This window comes from Schistocerca serialis, chromosome 6 (genome assembly GCF_023864345.2).
Source record: "Schistocerca serialis cubense isolate TAMUIC-IGC-003099 chromosome 6, iqSchSeri2.2, whole genome shotgun sequence".
In the NCBI taxonomy this organism is placed as follows: Eukaryota; Metazoa; Arthropoda; class Insecta; order Orthoptera; family Acrididae; genus Schistocerca; species Schistocerca serialis.
Genome location: NC_064643.1, coordinates 234,117,357 through 234,133,784, shown reverse-complemented (window position 1 = coordinate 234,133,784; position 16,428 = coordinate 234,117,357).

Sequence of the window (16,428 nt, the reverse complement as noted above, 5' to 3'; positions counted from 1 at the left end):
TAAATGTAAATGAGTCATTTGTTCTCAAATTTAAGTACATACACAGAAACTGAACATGTATATAAATAACAGAGTACTCCATCGCTTTCACAACCAATGTGATTAGTGGAATATATCTTTAATAATGAATTATCAACACTTCCACACTAAAAAAATTTCTCAGAAAAGCAGCGGCTGAGTAATTGTCTGTAAGCAGCACGTCCTATCCCTGGCATGCCACAACCTCAGATTCCTCATTACTCACCCAGTTCAGTGAGTACTTTTATGTTCCCTAAATAATAAAAATATAGATTACATGCTGAAATAATCGGAAAAATGAAATATCCGGCAAAATCCCGTAACTATAAACGTAATTTTTCATTCTGAACAATTTCTGAATTTATGTTACCTTATCGGAAATGTTCATTAGTTATAGCACGGCAAAGTGCTCTTCCTGGCCATTTCGCGATACATCTGCTCTGCAGGTAGAGCAAATTCATTATCTTCAATGTTGGGGCCTGTCTCGTCACGTAACTGTTTCAAAAGTCGAGCAATTTCGGGTTCTTCTGATGGTTCTTCATTGCTTGTGCTCCTGGCAATGTAATGCGAGACTGCCGTATCCACAATTATTGATATTGATTTCTGTGGATTACATATTATTCCTACAGATCATATGGGAAATTTTCTCTTGCACAAGTCATATTTTCTCTTTACGGTGTTTCTGGATTTAATATGAGACCTGTTCTATCGATGCTCTGATTCATTTTGCGGATTGAAAAGTGGAGTTAAGAAGTTTGATCCACACGCGTAACCAATATCTCAGAATAAGTGACCTTCTGGTATTTCTCCGTTTTCAAGTTGAGCTTTACGAGCACCGTTGAGAAATATGGTACTGTCGTGCACAGAGCCCGGCCATCGAGCGACAATATCTCTTATTAACAAACTGTGTTCACTAATGGTTTGACAGTCAAAAGAAAAATATGGTTTCCTATTATGCAAAAGTTCCGTACTGTGTCCTCCAGGAGACTTAATTCTTTCATGGGTACAATTCGAGGCACCAAGAACACCAGGAAAGCGGTCCAATTGACTAAAACTATACATCACAGAGCGCACTTCTTTTGTAGGAAATATATAAAGGAAAGCGAGGAGACATTAATGCCATGAAGTCTGAAACCTCTCTGACGATTCGTTGTGCTGTTGTGCGATGTATATTACTATCGTTCCCAATTATAATGTTGCATGCACCTATTGCTTATGCCCTTAAAGAAACAAAAGTCCGCTCATTGGCGAAGTGGGGTTATTCCGATCAGCAGGAGATTCTTACCTATCATTAATTTGGTTTAATAACTAAAACACTGTTTCTTTCGAGAGAAGTAATCTCTGTTCATACTTCCGGTCACCATAATCTTCAAAAGGGTTTTCCCCTTTCCACAATCGCTCCAACACGGTCTCGGCCGAGGAATAACACTTCTTTCTCAGTGGCATCCATAATATCAAAACGCACCCCCTCTTTAATCGCGTATGCTTCTAAAACCGCGGTTATGTCGAGAAAAGTGGGAAAGAGCCATGTTTAAATATAACCGCTGTCGATTCCCCCGCTTAACTTACACTCCTGGAAATTGAAATACGAACACCGTGAATTCATTGTCCCAGGAAGGGGAAACTTTATTGGCACATTCCTGGGGTCAGATACATCACATGATCACACTGACAGAACCACAGGCACATAGACACAGGCAACAGAGCATGCACAATGTCGGCACTAGTACAGTGTATATCTACCTTTCGCAGCAATGCAGGCTGCTATTCTCCCATGGAGACGATCGTAGAGATGCTGGATGCAGTCCTGTGGAACGGCTTGCCATGCCATTTCCACCTGGCGCCTCAGTTGGACCAGCGTTCGTGCTGGACGTGCAGACCGCGTGAGACGACGCTCCATCCAGTCCCAAACATGCTCAATGGGGGACAGATCCGGAGATCTTGCTGGCCAGGATAGTTGACTTACACATTCTAGAGCACGTTGGGTGGCGCGGGATACATGCGGACGTGCATTGTCCTGTTGGAACAGCAAGTTCCCTTGCCGGTCTAGGAATGGTAGAACGATGGGTTCGATGACGGTTTGGATGTACCGTGCACTATTCAGTGTCCCCTCGACGATCACCAGTGGTGTACGGCCAGTGTAGGAGATCGCTCCCCACACCATGATGCCGGGTGTTGGCCCTGTGTGCCTCGGTCGTATGCAGTCCTGATTGTGGCGCTCACCTGCACGGCGCCAAACACGCATACGACCATCATTGGCACCAAGGCAGAAGCGACTCTCATCGCTGAAGACGACACGTCTCCATTCGTCCCTCCATTCACGCCTGTCGCGACACCACTGGAGGCGGGCTGCACGATGTTGGGGCGTGAGCGGAAGACAGCCTAACGGTGTGCGGGACCGTAGCCCAGCTTCATGGAGACGGTTGCGAATGGTCCTCGCCGATACCCCAGGAGCAACAGTGTCCCTAATTTGCTGGGAAGTGGCGGTGCGGTCCCCTACGGCACTGCGTAGGATCCTACGGTCTTGGCGTGCATCCGTGCGTCGCTGCGGTCCGGTCTCAGGTCGACGGGCACGTGCACCTTCCGCCGACCACTGGCGACAACATCGATGTACTGTGGAGACCTCACGCCCCACGTGTTGAGCAATTCGGCGGTACGTCCACCCGGCCTCCCGCACACCCACTATACGCCCTCGCTCAAAGTCCGTCAACTGCACATGCGGTTCACGTCCACGCTGTCGCGGCATGCTACCAGTGTTAAAGACTGCGATGGAGCTCCGTATGCCACGGCAAACTGGCTGACACTGACGGCGGCGGTGCACAAATGCTGCGCACCTAGCGCCATTCGACGGCCAACACCGCGGTTCCTGGTGTGTCCGCTGTGCCGTGCGTGTGATCATTGCTTGCACAGCCCTCTGGCAGTGTCCGGAGCAAGTATGGTGGGTCTGACACACCGGTGTCAATGTGTTCTTTTTTCCATTTCCAGGAGTGTATATTGATGTCGGTGCAGCAGAATTTTGCGTTGAACAGGATTAGAAAACTACTTAACTGCAGTTAACTGTTAATCGAGATCGGTGCAGTCGGCCATTAGTATCGTGACTTGCCGCTAGGCGCCGGTACTGGTAGGGCGCCGTTGAGTTGAAACACATGCATCGATATGTATTACAGTTGCAAAAGACAACATGAGTTTGACCAAGGTGGGTAGGGCCTTACTCGTAAAGCTACTTTATCAAAACAACATCTATAATGTTGCTGCTTTTCGCAAGTTTCGACGCATTAAAGGAATGTAGAGACGTCCTCTTTAAACACCGGGTATGAAGAACGTAATCAGGAGTTCAAATTAACTGGCGATTTGGGATTGCGCCTGGGAGAGGCCAATGACCAACTGCACCAAAAATTGCTGGAAATTAAAATGTGGCCATGGTTGAGGATCCCAGTGTGGAGTGTGCAGATGAGCACAGTTAGGGAGGTAGGCTACATCCCACACAGTATCTTTCCGACAGCAGTAGAGGAATGTCTAATGCGGCACCAGACTTTCGTGGTTGCAGTGGTCGTCACACTGTGCAACACGTGTAAACTTTAACGTAAACGTGGTGCATAATTAATAAATGTTACCCTCTGATGTGGAAACTAAAATGGGTTTGTTTCAATAGTGTATTCATTATTTCTTTTCCGTATGCCCTTGCAAATGTTTACACAGGGTTTCAGTGTTTTATGTTCACTTGTTTTTCATGGGATGTTCTCTCATGTAACGGAAGTTGATCTACACTGAAGAGACAAAGAAACTGGTATACCTGGCTAATATCGTGTAGGACGCCCGCGAGCACTCAGAAGTGCCGCAACACGACGTGGCTAAGGCTCGATTAATATCTGAAAGAGAGCTGGAGGGAACTGACAGCATGAATTCTACAGGACTGTCCATAAATCCGTAAGAATACGAGGGATTAGATATCTTTTCTGACAAGCACGTTGCAAGGCATCCCAGATATGCTCAATAATGTTCACCTCTGGGGAGTCTGGTGGCCAGTGGAAGTGTTTAATCTCTCAAGAGTGTTGAGGGAGTCACTCTGTAGGAATTCTGGATGTTTGGGGTGTCGTATTGTCCTGCTGGAATAGCCCAAGCCCGTTGGAACACTCAATTGACATGAAGGGATGCAGATGATCAGACAGGATGCTCACGTACGTGTCACCTGTTAAAGTCGTTTCTAGACGTATCGGGTTTCCTATATGACTCCAACTGCTCACGTCTTACACCATTACACAGCCTCCACCAGCTTGAACAGTCCCACGCTAACATGCAGGGGCCATGGATTAATGAGGTTGTCTCCATAACGACAGAAGTCCATACGCTCGATACAGCTTGAAACGAAACTCGTCCGACCAGCAACAAGTTTCCAGTCATCAACAGTCCACTGACGCTGATGACGGGACAAGGAGAGGCGTAAAGCTTAGTATCGTACAGACATCAGGAGTATAGGAACAAGCCCTCGGCTGCGAAAGCTCATACTGACGATGTTTCGTTGAATGGTTCGCACGCCGACACTTGTTGGTGGCCCCGCATTGAAATCTGCAGCTATTTGCGGAAGAGTTGCACTTCTATCACGCTGACTGATTCTCTTGTGTCGTCATTGGTCCCGTTCTTGCAGGGTCTTTCTCCGGCCGTAGCGATGTCGCAGAATTGATGTTTTAACGGCTTACTGACATTCACGGTACACTCGTGAATTGGTCGTACGGGAAAATCCGCACTTCAGCGCTATCTCGCGGATGTCGTGCCCAGTCGCTCTTGCGCCGACTATAACGCCAAGTTCAAACTTACGTAAATCTTGACGACCTGGCACTGTAGCAGCAACAAAATAATATTTGCGGCAGACGCCTTATATGGCGTTGCCGACCGCGGCGCCTTATTCTGCCTGCTTACACTTCTCTGTATTTCAATACTCATGCCTATACCAGTTCCTTTGGCGCTTCGTGTATATCCACCCTCTATCAGCTACGTTGTGAATTTGTTCCAATGACGCTCACACCGCTTAATTTCTGTCAATGCTGTGTCAACGAAAATTTCCTTCTACTTCTGATCTCTTACTACTAATGTTCGTAAGGGCCGTCCTAAATAGGGGTGATCAAGTTTTTCAGGCGGATGGTTTGCTACAGTTACATGCTGATGTATCTGATGGGGTCATTAATTGGCGTGGCTTCTGGGAGATGCTCGTGAAGAGATTGATCTGAAGATCCCATCTAAACCGTAAGTTACTTTCACACGATTTCAAAATCATCCTAGTACTTTGCGCCAGACATGTCCCTAACGCACATGGTCTCTGCATTCGACACAAATGAATCTTGATTCATCGAAGTATTCCATATTTTCATCTGCTGTCTTATCTTGATAGAATTTCCTCTTCGTTTTCTTCATCGACCGTTACAAATCTGTTCAAATGTTCACAGATGTCTTGCACTTTCTTGTTCGCATAGTCAGATGTCAGTCGCATTTACTTTTTAATACGCCGGTACTGATTTCTTGATGCTGAATTTATGTCAATCTGCGGTGCTAAGTCACTAAGTTCTAAGCAATTCGATGCACATAACATAATGATAATAAGTGCGAGTGCTGTTTAACCGTACACTACGTCTTCCGTTACTTTTAGCTTTCACTAACTGGTTTTCTTTTAACAAGGCTACTTGTTATACTGCTTACACACATTTATCTTGAGGTAGCTTGGGTAATGAAGAACCCTGTCAGTCGGAGTCACTCTCGTATTGGATACAACGAGACGGTTAGAGATATGCAAAACGCTGAAATCTACACTGAGCAAGTAGCACACTACGAACACCCACCTACCATAGACATAAACACGTCCAGCAAATAGGAGCATCACCTGGCGAGGAATGATAGATGGTGACACACAGTACGGCGAATGAGCGTGACGTTTGTGTGCAGTGAGAAGGAGGTGCGCGATCTATTTGAATTTGAAAAAGGCAGATTGTAATTGCCCGGAAGCTTCACACGAGCATTTTGGAAGCTGCATAACTTTTCAGATATTCAAGGAGCGCTGTTGTGAGAGTCTCTAGCAAGTGGTGAAACCACGGTGAACCCACGTCCGGACGTCGTGGGCTTGGGAGGCCAACTCTCATTACAGATGTTGCACAACGTGTGCTGGGCCGACTTGTAAACACAGGCGACGAACTGTGACAGAATGAACATTCGGAGATCAGAATTTAATGCTGCACAGAGTAGAAATGTGTCTGAGCACATAGTGCAAAGAACACTTATGACGACAGACCTCCGCAGTCTACGATCCAAGATTGAAACAATGTTAACATCGCGACATTAGCAGCTACGACTTAACTGGCTATTGACAGTCGGCACATGATCTTAACGAAGTGGCAGAGCGTTGCATAGTCTGATGAATCGCAATACCTTCATCATGGCCATGGGAGAGCGGTAATCCGACGTCTTGATGGGCCACAGCTCCCTGACACCAGAAATGCTGTAGAGACACAAGCTGGCGGTGGCTTCATTATGCTCTGGGAGTGGAATTTGTGCAAGACACTATGGCGGACAAAGAGTATCATACACTGGTCGCAGACCACATACACCCCTTCATGACGATCATGTTTCTTGACCGCAGTAGCATTTTTCAAAAAGATAATGCGTCATGCAACGAGGCCAGGAATGTGATGGTGTGGGGCGAGGAACGCAGTGCCGAGTTCTGGTTGAAGTGTTGGCCCTCCCATGTCGCCACATCTGAAACTGATCGAACACATCTGGGACGTGTTTCAATGTGGTGTCTTAGCTCATCGCTCTCTCCCCGGAATTTAAGGGGATCATGTGCCCCGTTTGTGCAGCTGTGGTGCTAACTCCCTCAAGCGACCTACTAAGACCTCATTGCATCCGTACCGTGACGCGTCGCCGCTGTTATCCATGTCAAAGGTAGAGCTACCGGATATAACGTAGGTGGTCGTCATGGTCTGAGTGATTAGTGTAGTTTAGATTAGTGTAGTTCTCCGCGTACAAGTATAGACAGTCATTAATGAGTGAAGACGAACCGAGTGCGGTGAACACTGTATCCTGAGGACGTCGAATGTTGTTTATGTTTTTGTATCTACGTTGTGTAAGGCTATATTACATGTTGCCCATTGAATTGAAGAGGAAATGTCAGGATTACAGGGACTAATCTCTTATCCTTACAAACAGAGCTTTTCTAATCTCTCAACTCTTTTGAATGTTATCATCTGCGTCAATGCTTTTGCTGTCAAACATAATTAGCACATTTTGACATGGTGATCCTGTGGCCTCTAACTTTTTCCGTTCTTGTACCATTATCACAAGTGTGCTTTGTAATACTGCCCAAATCAATTTCATACTGAAAGAAATATAAGAAGTAGGAATCATTTGGGTGCAACTTCCACTTCTATCGACGGAGTGGTAATGACAGATGGAGCTCGCAATGGGGAGAAAATCGAGGGAGTTTTATTCCGAAGGAAACATCCTTGCGTTTCCCTTGGTCTACTTAGAAAAACCATTGAACCCTAGATCGTAGTGGTCGAAAGAGAACTTGTATTACCTTCAACCCGAATGCGAGCTCCTTGCGTTACCACAAATAAATTCTAAATAAAACAAATAGCGAGACGATGTTATGTCATTGATCCGAAGTTTTATTGGATCGGTAATTATGGTTTCAGATGGTGTTTGCCGCGGTATCGCGGTCGAACCGCTTGGCAGCCAGACGGTCTTCTCCAGACGTAGCGTTGATGGAGACGCGACCACACGTCCAGCGTCTGACATGGCGGTTCTCAAGAGCTGCGCGGTGTGAAGTACAGAACTCCATGGTGGACGCGGAGGACACTGAAGTGACCTGACGACAAATTAAAAATTCAAAACTAAAAACGTCACTCTATTACGGTGAGTTGATACAACATATGTAAAGCAATGTGCTCTATTTTCGTAGGACCACAAGGTATTCTAAGGTAATTTTCTGTATTGATATTGACAGGCCGTAAAATAGGCGGGAAGCACAGCTGTTAGTTTATAGCTATTGGAACAAATGTAAAACACTTTGTAGTAATGATACAGTAAAAGATTAGTGCAATGTCAATACATTTTGTAATTCGTTCGTCACTCCGAATACAGAGTCAGAGAAGGGAGGTTTGGATCGGTCGTATTCACCAACCCTAGGATACTAATAATCATAACTACAGTTATGAATTTCTCCATGAAAACTACCAGTAATGATTGTTTGCCTATCTCCTGCTCCCTAAGTATAGTTTCTTTTGATGAAACAGTCTACAAAATCATTGTCTCATGATGACGTATTATTCTGAAATTAGTTTCACGCATTAAGGAAAGGAGAGAACTGTAACCCACACCGAAGTCCCAGAGTTTAATATTTGTAAATGTTCAGTTGAAATTCGGAGAGCTTTATGGATAATTATATGACAAAAAACTTTATGCAGCATAAAAAATGCAAACGAAATACCAAAAGTATGCGTGGGACACTAAAAGTGAACCTATACTGAAAACTTAATAACTGTTTTATGGGCAGAAAGAAATATAAGACAATGTTTTCTGGAACGCTCTCCGTACTGTGACATTGTGGGCAAGCATACTGTAACACTGATTCTTGAGTACAATTATATCCTATTGCACTGATACCATAGAGAAAAAATATACTGTTACAAAAGGACTACGTATCTGATCACAGATTGCAGTTGTTATAGAAGAAGAACAGAGTATGGATTTTGACTAGATACACGGATGGATCATAGAATTTTGTAGACTTATCGATATACCTAACCTGACAGAATTTCAGTTATATCAAAAATCATAAATTGTAGACTAGAAACTATAATGAAGATTTCCCTTCTGAAGGAAGTTTTGATCTAGTCATGAAACGAGAAATGCACTTATAAAGCAAAATCTGTTGTTCTCTACACAGATCGGAGTTTGACTCACCGTAGCAGCATGGCTTTCTTCTCCTCACTGCAGCCTCCCCTGCAGCAACCCCTCAAGAAATGCGTCCAGCGTGAACTGACGCTCCTGTTGGAAAAGTACGAAGAACTTTCATATTATCGAACATGATGAGTAATTCAAAATTTGTGCTAGTTCCAATTATATAAAAGTGTTAACGAATTGTTACATTTATCACAAATTTAGCAGGGTACAGATACCGATATTAAGTATATAGTAATTCTCTTTAATATCCAAATAACAGCATACTTTTCACATCTCAGCAATTATTAATACTAACGAAAACTAATATCCCTTTAACTTTTAGATATTCTGGGTACGATCGGTTAATAATGTGATTCTGGGGCTATGGCGTGTTGTTGTTCGTATTTTATGCTCAATATTTTAACGACTGGCAGAGCCATCTTCTTCAAGTCGTGTTATATTCTGTGACTGCTTAGCTTCCTAGCTGTTTGTAGGTATTAACGTAAAATTCGCAGCACTTGCAGTTTATGACTGGGACGACCATCTTAATATTGTGTACAAAATTAACAACAACTGAGCATGACACCGAGAAGCAGATCAGTAACTAGTATCGTACTCGACAGCAAGTTATCAGGTAGTGAGACAACGAAAACGTCACATTGAAACCAACTGCTACTACTCCCTATACTGCTCGAAGCTACACTCACCGAAACAGAAAGGACTTCTTTCTCTTCCTGCAGCCGCTTCTGCAGTATCTCCTCGAAAAACGCGTCCAGCGTGAACTGACGCTCCTGTTGGGAAAAAAAACTTATTAGTATGATGATATAGAGTATGTTTAGTAATTAAGAGATAGTGCTAGTTCTTTAAATTTACATCTTTTACAAATTGTTACATTTATTTCGAATTTTTGGGTCTGGAGATAGCGATAGGCGTATGCATTGATTGGCTATAATATCCGAGTTACACCTCAGTTCTTAGCACGTTCATTGCCATTATCCTACGGATGAAGTGTTAAGCTTGAACGACAGAATGGCTACAATGGAACTTATTGGGCCACGGTTTCTTTACTCCGTGTTCCTACATGTTCTTTCTCTGGAAAGGAAAGTAAGTAGGACTGTATCAAATTTCACTAACAATTCCCGTTTCTCTATTCTCTTACCGGTACATTTCGATTTGTCAATCTGATATTAAACCAGGTCAGAAGCTAACAGACTTAGTAGACAGATGTTCTGCAAACTCGCCTCCACTCAGCTGCTCGTGTTCTGCTACTAGAATATTTTTCAGCATATTTCTCTACTACTTAACGGAGAAATTTCAATTCTCGCGCCTCTCGCATTGTTGTCTGGAGAGTGATAACAAATAGCACACCCAATTTTCCGGCATGGGTAAATCGTTTTGTTAGAGATAACAGTCAGTGGCTTAGGTCGGTGTTAATGCCACACAATACAGTTCTTAGAATCATTTATTCAACATTTGGCTTACACTATCAACGTTATCCTACGGAGTCAGTCTTGTCATCAGATATGGAAATTGTTTTAATATGATTTCGGTAAGTGTGTGTGTGTGTGTGTGTGTGTGTGTGTGTGTGTGTGTGCGCGCGCGCGCGCCTGCGCGCGCTTGCGTGACTCGCGCGCCAGTGTCCTTGCGTGCATGCGTAAGTAAAATCTTAGAGAATTTTTACTGAGTCCGGATATGATGTGCTAAAAACATGAAGGAGAGGAGGTAGGGCCAGTAGGATCTAGGGAAAAGAGCAGGCAGGAACACAGCGAGACACAGGCTCAAACTACCTTCACGTCAGAGATCATACTACTGTAGCTAATGGTGTGACTGGCCAATCATTCGGCAAAGCTCCACCTCATACACATCACGTGGACACGTAAATGTCACCGTGACTCTCATCGGAATAGCACACCTATCTAATGGCAATATACCCAGGTTAAACGAGCACTACATCCGTGATGCTTGTGGTATATAATTCTTATACCCCATATTATACGCGCACATTATCTTTTGATGTGGAGGCAGCACTAAATTTAAGAGGACACGAGCCCTTTCTTTTACATGAAGTCGAGACGAATATGGTAAATTTAAAAAAAATTGTAGTTCTGGTAATATACCCAATTTTAGGATGAAGAATTTTGTGTAGTTTTCAGTTACTAGCATATCCCATTCGCTCCAGTAATCAACACATCCATTCATCCACCAGTGACATTCATCGGTGGCGGCGTTTTATATCCGGTCACGAAAACTGACAACGGCTGGAAGAGCAATGTGCTGACCACCTGAGCAGCAATACCCGTATACAGTGACGTCTGTCGGCCGTGGATGACAATGCGGTCGATCGGTATCTTTGGGACTTCCGAGGCCTGAAGGAACTAATTAGTATTTTAGATCATTCCTCGAAGCAGTAAAACGGAGTCAGTCTTGTCATCAGATATGGAAATTGTTTTAATATGATTTCGGTAAGTGTGTGTGTGTGTGTGTGTGTGTGTGTGTGTGTATGTGTTTGTGTGCCAGTGTCCTTGCGTGCGTGCGTAAGTAAAATCTTAAGTGAATTTTTACTTATTAGTTTTTAGCTCACTCGTCTCATACATGTAATGCCTTTCCCTGCTCCGATATCAACATATAATCGTCAAAATCGTCACTCGATCAGAGATGCCTGACTAATACGCGTTATTTACAATGACGTGTGACTTGGGATGTTTATAGTGTATCGAAGATTGATTTATAGTAAAAAACAGTCTGTAATATCAACTGACCACGTTATGTACAATTAGGTAGGTGTCATGCATTACTGCTTTGCATATTACGTCGTAAGTAATGCAATGTAACGTGGCTCACCTGTAAAGTACCTTTCTCCAGTCGCAGATCTTCGTTTCTCTCCCCTCCAACACACCGGGAGAAAAACTTCATCATGCGTTGGAACATGCTGCAAAGATAATGGGCAGCGCGTTAGATATGGCCAGACCTACTTCTTGTGTAGATCTTATAGCAGTGTCTGACAAATGGATAACAAGAAAAGCCTGGGACCGTGAAGACATGGCTGTAAACTAAGCTATTGTAACAAAAGCAGTTGTCAGTGTCACAAACGACATATACAATCCATATACTTGATTATGTTTATCCATTTGTTTCGAGACTGAATTAATTATTTTAATCCTTTGTTAGTAATTCGTATTGGGTGAATCAAAACAATGGCAATTCTTCGAATTCATGAAAACGCCTGTTCATTATGTGGTACACTTATTCTGAAGAGAATGAAATTGCTTTGATACCAACTATCTGAAAGCATCACTATTAGACTGAACATTAATGATCAAGACAGTACAACACTACATTACTTTCAGATGTACATCAAGTTTGGTTATTACAGCTTTACATTTGGTCAGCTGTTACAGCCTTACTCGGAGGCAGGACCATAAATTTGTTTTGTATGTACGTACATCAATGTGTTGATGGTGGCACAATGTCACTAATTAATTAACTGCGCAACAGTCTGGTGGCTTATATAAGAAACTATCCGCTGTGTATGACAAGATTACGCTTTTTACTTCTACCCGTGTTACAGATTCGTTGTATTCTCGCTGGGCTGCAGCGTCAAATACTTGTGTCAGTCATCAACTACCTAAGTGCAGACGTAAATCTACCCTTCTTTCGCATGTGAGATGAACAATAACGTGTACCAAGTACTATCCATGTGTGCGTATGAAATTTAGCCAGTGGTTTCTAAACGAAAAAACACAAAATTTCTTGTAAACACATAATAGCTTTAACATTTAACAATGTTCCAAGACATTAGCTGTACCTCCTTAAGTGTCAGGAAAAGATACTTCTGCTACAGTGCCATATCAACTCAGTACAACACTACGCAGCTGGAGCATGTTTACGTCATTTCTTTTACACTGGCGGCAGTAAATAACTGTATAACGAACCAACGATGACGCAGACCATGCTTCAGTCTAGAAACACGCGACCGCTACAGTCGTAGGTTCGAATACTGCCTCGGGCATGCATGTGTATGATGTCCTTTGGTTTGTTAGGTTTAAGTAGTTCTAAGTTCTAGGGGACTGATGACCTCAGATGTTAAGTCCCATAGTGCTCAGAGCCATTTGAACCAATTTTGAACACAGACCATATTTATGTGAAATCGAAAACGACAGAGATTGGCGACGCCGTTCACATTATGAAATTAAGCTATAAATTTTACAATACGCTATCCCAGCACTTGAAAATTGTCTGGGAGTCAGTAAAGTTATCTGTCTCTACAAGTCAGGCGATCTCGAAACCTTTTGGAGCTGCATGACGTATTGAAACAATGCGTTGGAATGTAAATCGAATAGTGCTTTTCCTTTCCACATGCAATCCTATTACTAATACAATATTGCGAAATCACACCACACTATGTCGTAACGCGTCTGCTTTCCAGTACTTCTCCACCAGATACATAGTCACCTAGAAGCTTATTCGATATTCTGACTGCAAAACTATACGGTAAATAATAGGTTACAGTTAAGTTTATGGCTCATGCCTCTTGGCCAGTATAGAGTACCTCGCTTTTGAAGATGGGCGTTTGCTTCGGTAAAAGCTTCTTATGCGCCCCAGAGCCTCAAAATGTTTCCTTAGTTGTTCTCGAAACACGAAAGCCAACACTATAATGCTTGAATCAAAATTAAAGACTCCATTACTGAATAAGTTACATAACGAAATCATATCGATACTTTAACTACTCAAAAGAATACAGAAGTAACTGCTATGCAGCGGCCCACCAGGCTTTAAGGTGACATACGATTCTTGTTAGCAAACTCTGAAAACATGAAGCAGCAACGTCGGTAAGTGCAGAGCACATCATTGTAAAGGAACGTCGATATCAATGGTTAAACAAGCACTGCAAAAACATTCTAATTAATTTAAATCTATGTAAGACGAAATGAACAAGTTTTGCGATGGAAAGATCTCCAGTGGTGTCTAAATGATGAAAACGCCCGTGCAGTTAATACACTCCCAAGCGTTGTAACAGTTAACAGTGTCTCAAGCCATTACCTAAATTTCCGTAAGCAACAGGAAAGTAATACGCTCTTTCTATGGTGCCAACTCAACTCAGTATGACTCTACACTGTTGGAACCAGTTTCCATACTGTGTTATTCCTCTCAGATGGTAGAAAATTCCAGCAGTGTGACCCTACAGTGAGAACAGACAGTATGTATGTATGTATGTATGTATGTATGTGTAATTGACAAGAGAGGAAGATAGGTAACACCGTTTTCATTATGAATGTAAGAAATTAAAGGAAATAGAACCCGCTCCGGCTCTACTACGACATCCACAGATAACAGTGTGATAACAGTCTGATTATATTCTTCGTGAAGACGATCACAACATAGTCCATTACGGGCAGAACAAACATACAAAATATGTTGGACAGGACACGTTGTGGAGCTTTATTGTATGTTAAGAACTGCATTATCCAGTAGACAGGTGTAAAGGTACATTCCGTTACAGACCATCGATTTCGGTGTAGAATCAGACCATCACCGGGTCCGAAAGTCGTCTCAGCAATGCTTTTGCGTAATTGGAGTAGTAGTTATCAAATGCACATAGCTCGACCAATGATTTTTCTGCATGTACATAAAATCGAGAAGAAACATGTATGAGGTTGAATTGACATAATGTTACGTACATAAACTTAATATCAATGTTGGTACAATGTATATCCGAAACAGCTATTACGCAAGTTCATAGCTGAGATCGCTTTTGGACTTGGTGAAGATCTAATCCTCTATCTAAATCCATATTCTCTAATAAAAGTACCGTTACAACTATGTACTGCCTAATGAAGTTCCTTACAAAGGTAAAATCACGCGAAGGTTTTCGAAGAACACATAAATTGATAGTAACGGGACAGCTGCAGGAATAAGAGAATTTTGTGCAGGAATAAACAAAGAAAAGGTTAATAAAGCTAAGATAATTCCAACAAAAAATCGTATAATATCTCACAAGAATTCTTGTAGAATAAACCTAATGGAAATACACAGAAAGTACAAAATTGGATTCGAGTAATTCTCTTAACCTACACAGATCAAACGAAGACACAGGTACCAGACACTTCCACACCCATACAGCTCTAACAAAGACGGCAATACCAGACACAGCCCCACAAAACGACATAATCGAGAAATAACACACAGGAACTATTCCATAATAAACGTCATAAAAAAATACTCTACACATGGTATCGCAGCGTGTAATGGACCGACACGCAAAAGAAAAACTAATTTCTTCAGGATACACCGAAAAAAGTAAAAAAAGACTCCACCACGAAACTGGAATTATATATTTCAAGTGACTTCTGTTGCTATAACGAGGATAGAGATGACAAACTTCACATAATAACGACTTGATCAAAAAATGACACACCCAATTTTCTCCTTAATAAACAGAAAGTAAATAAATACAAAAATCTGGAATCACACTACAAACGAAAATTAACAGGTCAAAAACCGATTGTAAATAAATGACCAATAATACCATGGACTGGATCCCGTTCACCTACACCATTACTACGTAACACAGCACGAAACACTCATACACGAAAAGAGTGAGCCATCGCTAACAACAAAAAGAACGCTATAAAGCAATGGGCTTCGTACACGCAGCCCCTCAGAGCGACATCACAGTCGAGAAAAAAGAAAAGTTACAAAATTTCGAATAACATTATCACTCATCCCTCTCATGACCATTTCAGCACCGTTGGCAAGGCACCCACATTGCAGAGACAGCTAAATAATAGCAACAATCGACATGATAATGATCATCACTAATCACTTCACTCGCATATATTTATTTTGTGCTCTTAAGGTAGGTGTAGGTAATGCATACCCTCACCCTCGGAAATCGTACGAAATACAAAGGGAAGCAGTTAAATATTTGTCCGAAAACAAAACAATAATATAATCGCTACTAGTTTCTCCATTGAAAATTTAACCAGTGTTCTCAAGTTGCCCCTCCCCCCAACAAACAACACAGTCTCATATCGCGATGTATTTGAAATAAACATCATATTTTACCAACTTCGTAGATCACATTAGTACCTAAAACAACCACAGACAACATTTATTACAGGCCGCTTACACCTTCACAACGTAAAGTCGTGACGCCACACAGGACATGACAGGACGTGAAGGGTCAAACAGACGGATAGAATCGGACAGAGCATTTGATATGGTTGTCACTGTTAAACTAAGCAATCAGTTTGTGAATACACAATGAAAGCATATGAACTTAATGAAAAATTAAGTATAGAGGTCTACCTCGAAAAGTAACCATGTAACAGTTGAAACTCCATGAAAAATTAAAACAAGATGCTAGTTCACATTATTGACTTATGAACATTTTATGTAGTCACATCACGATCCATCACACGTTTTAAATTTCTACATCTTCTACACTACATACACATTCATTTATAAGCTTATAAGATATTC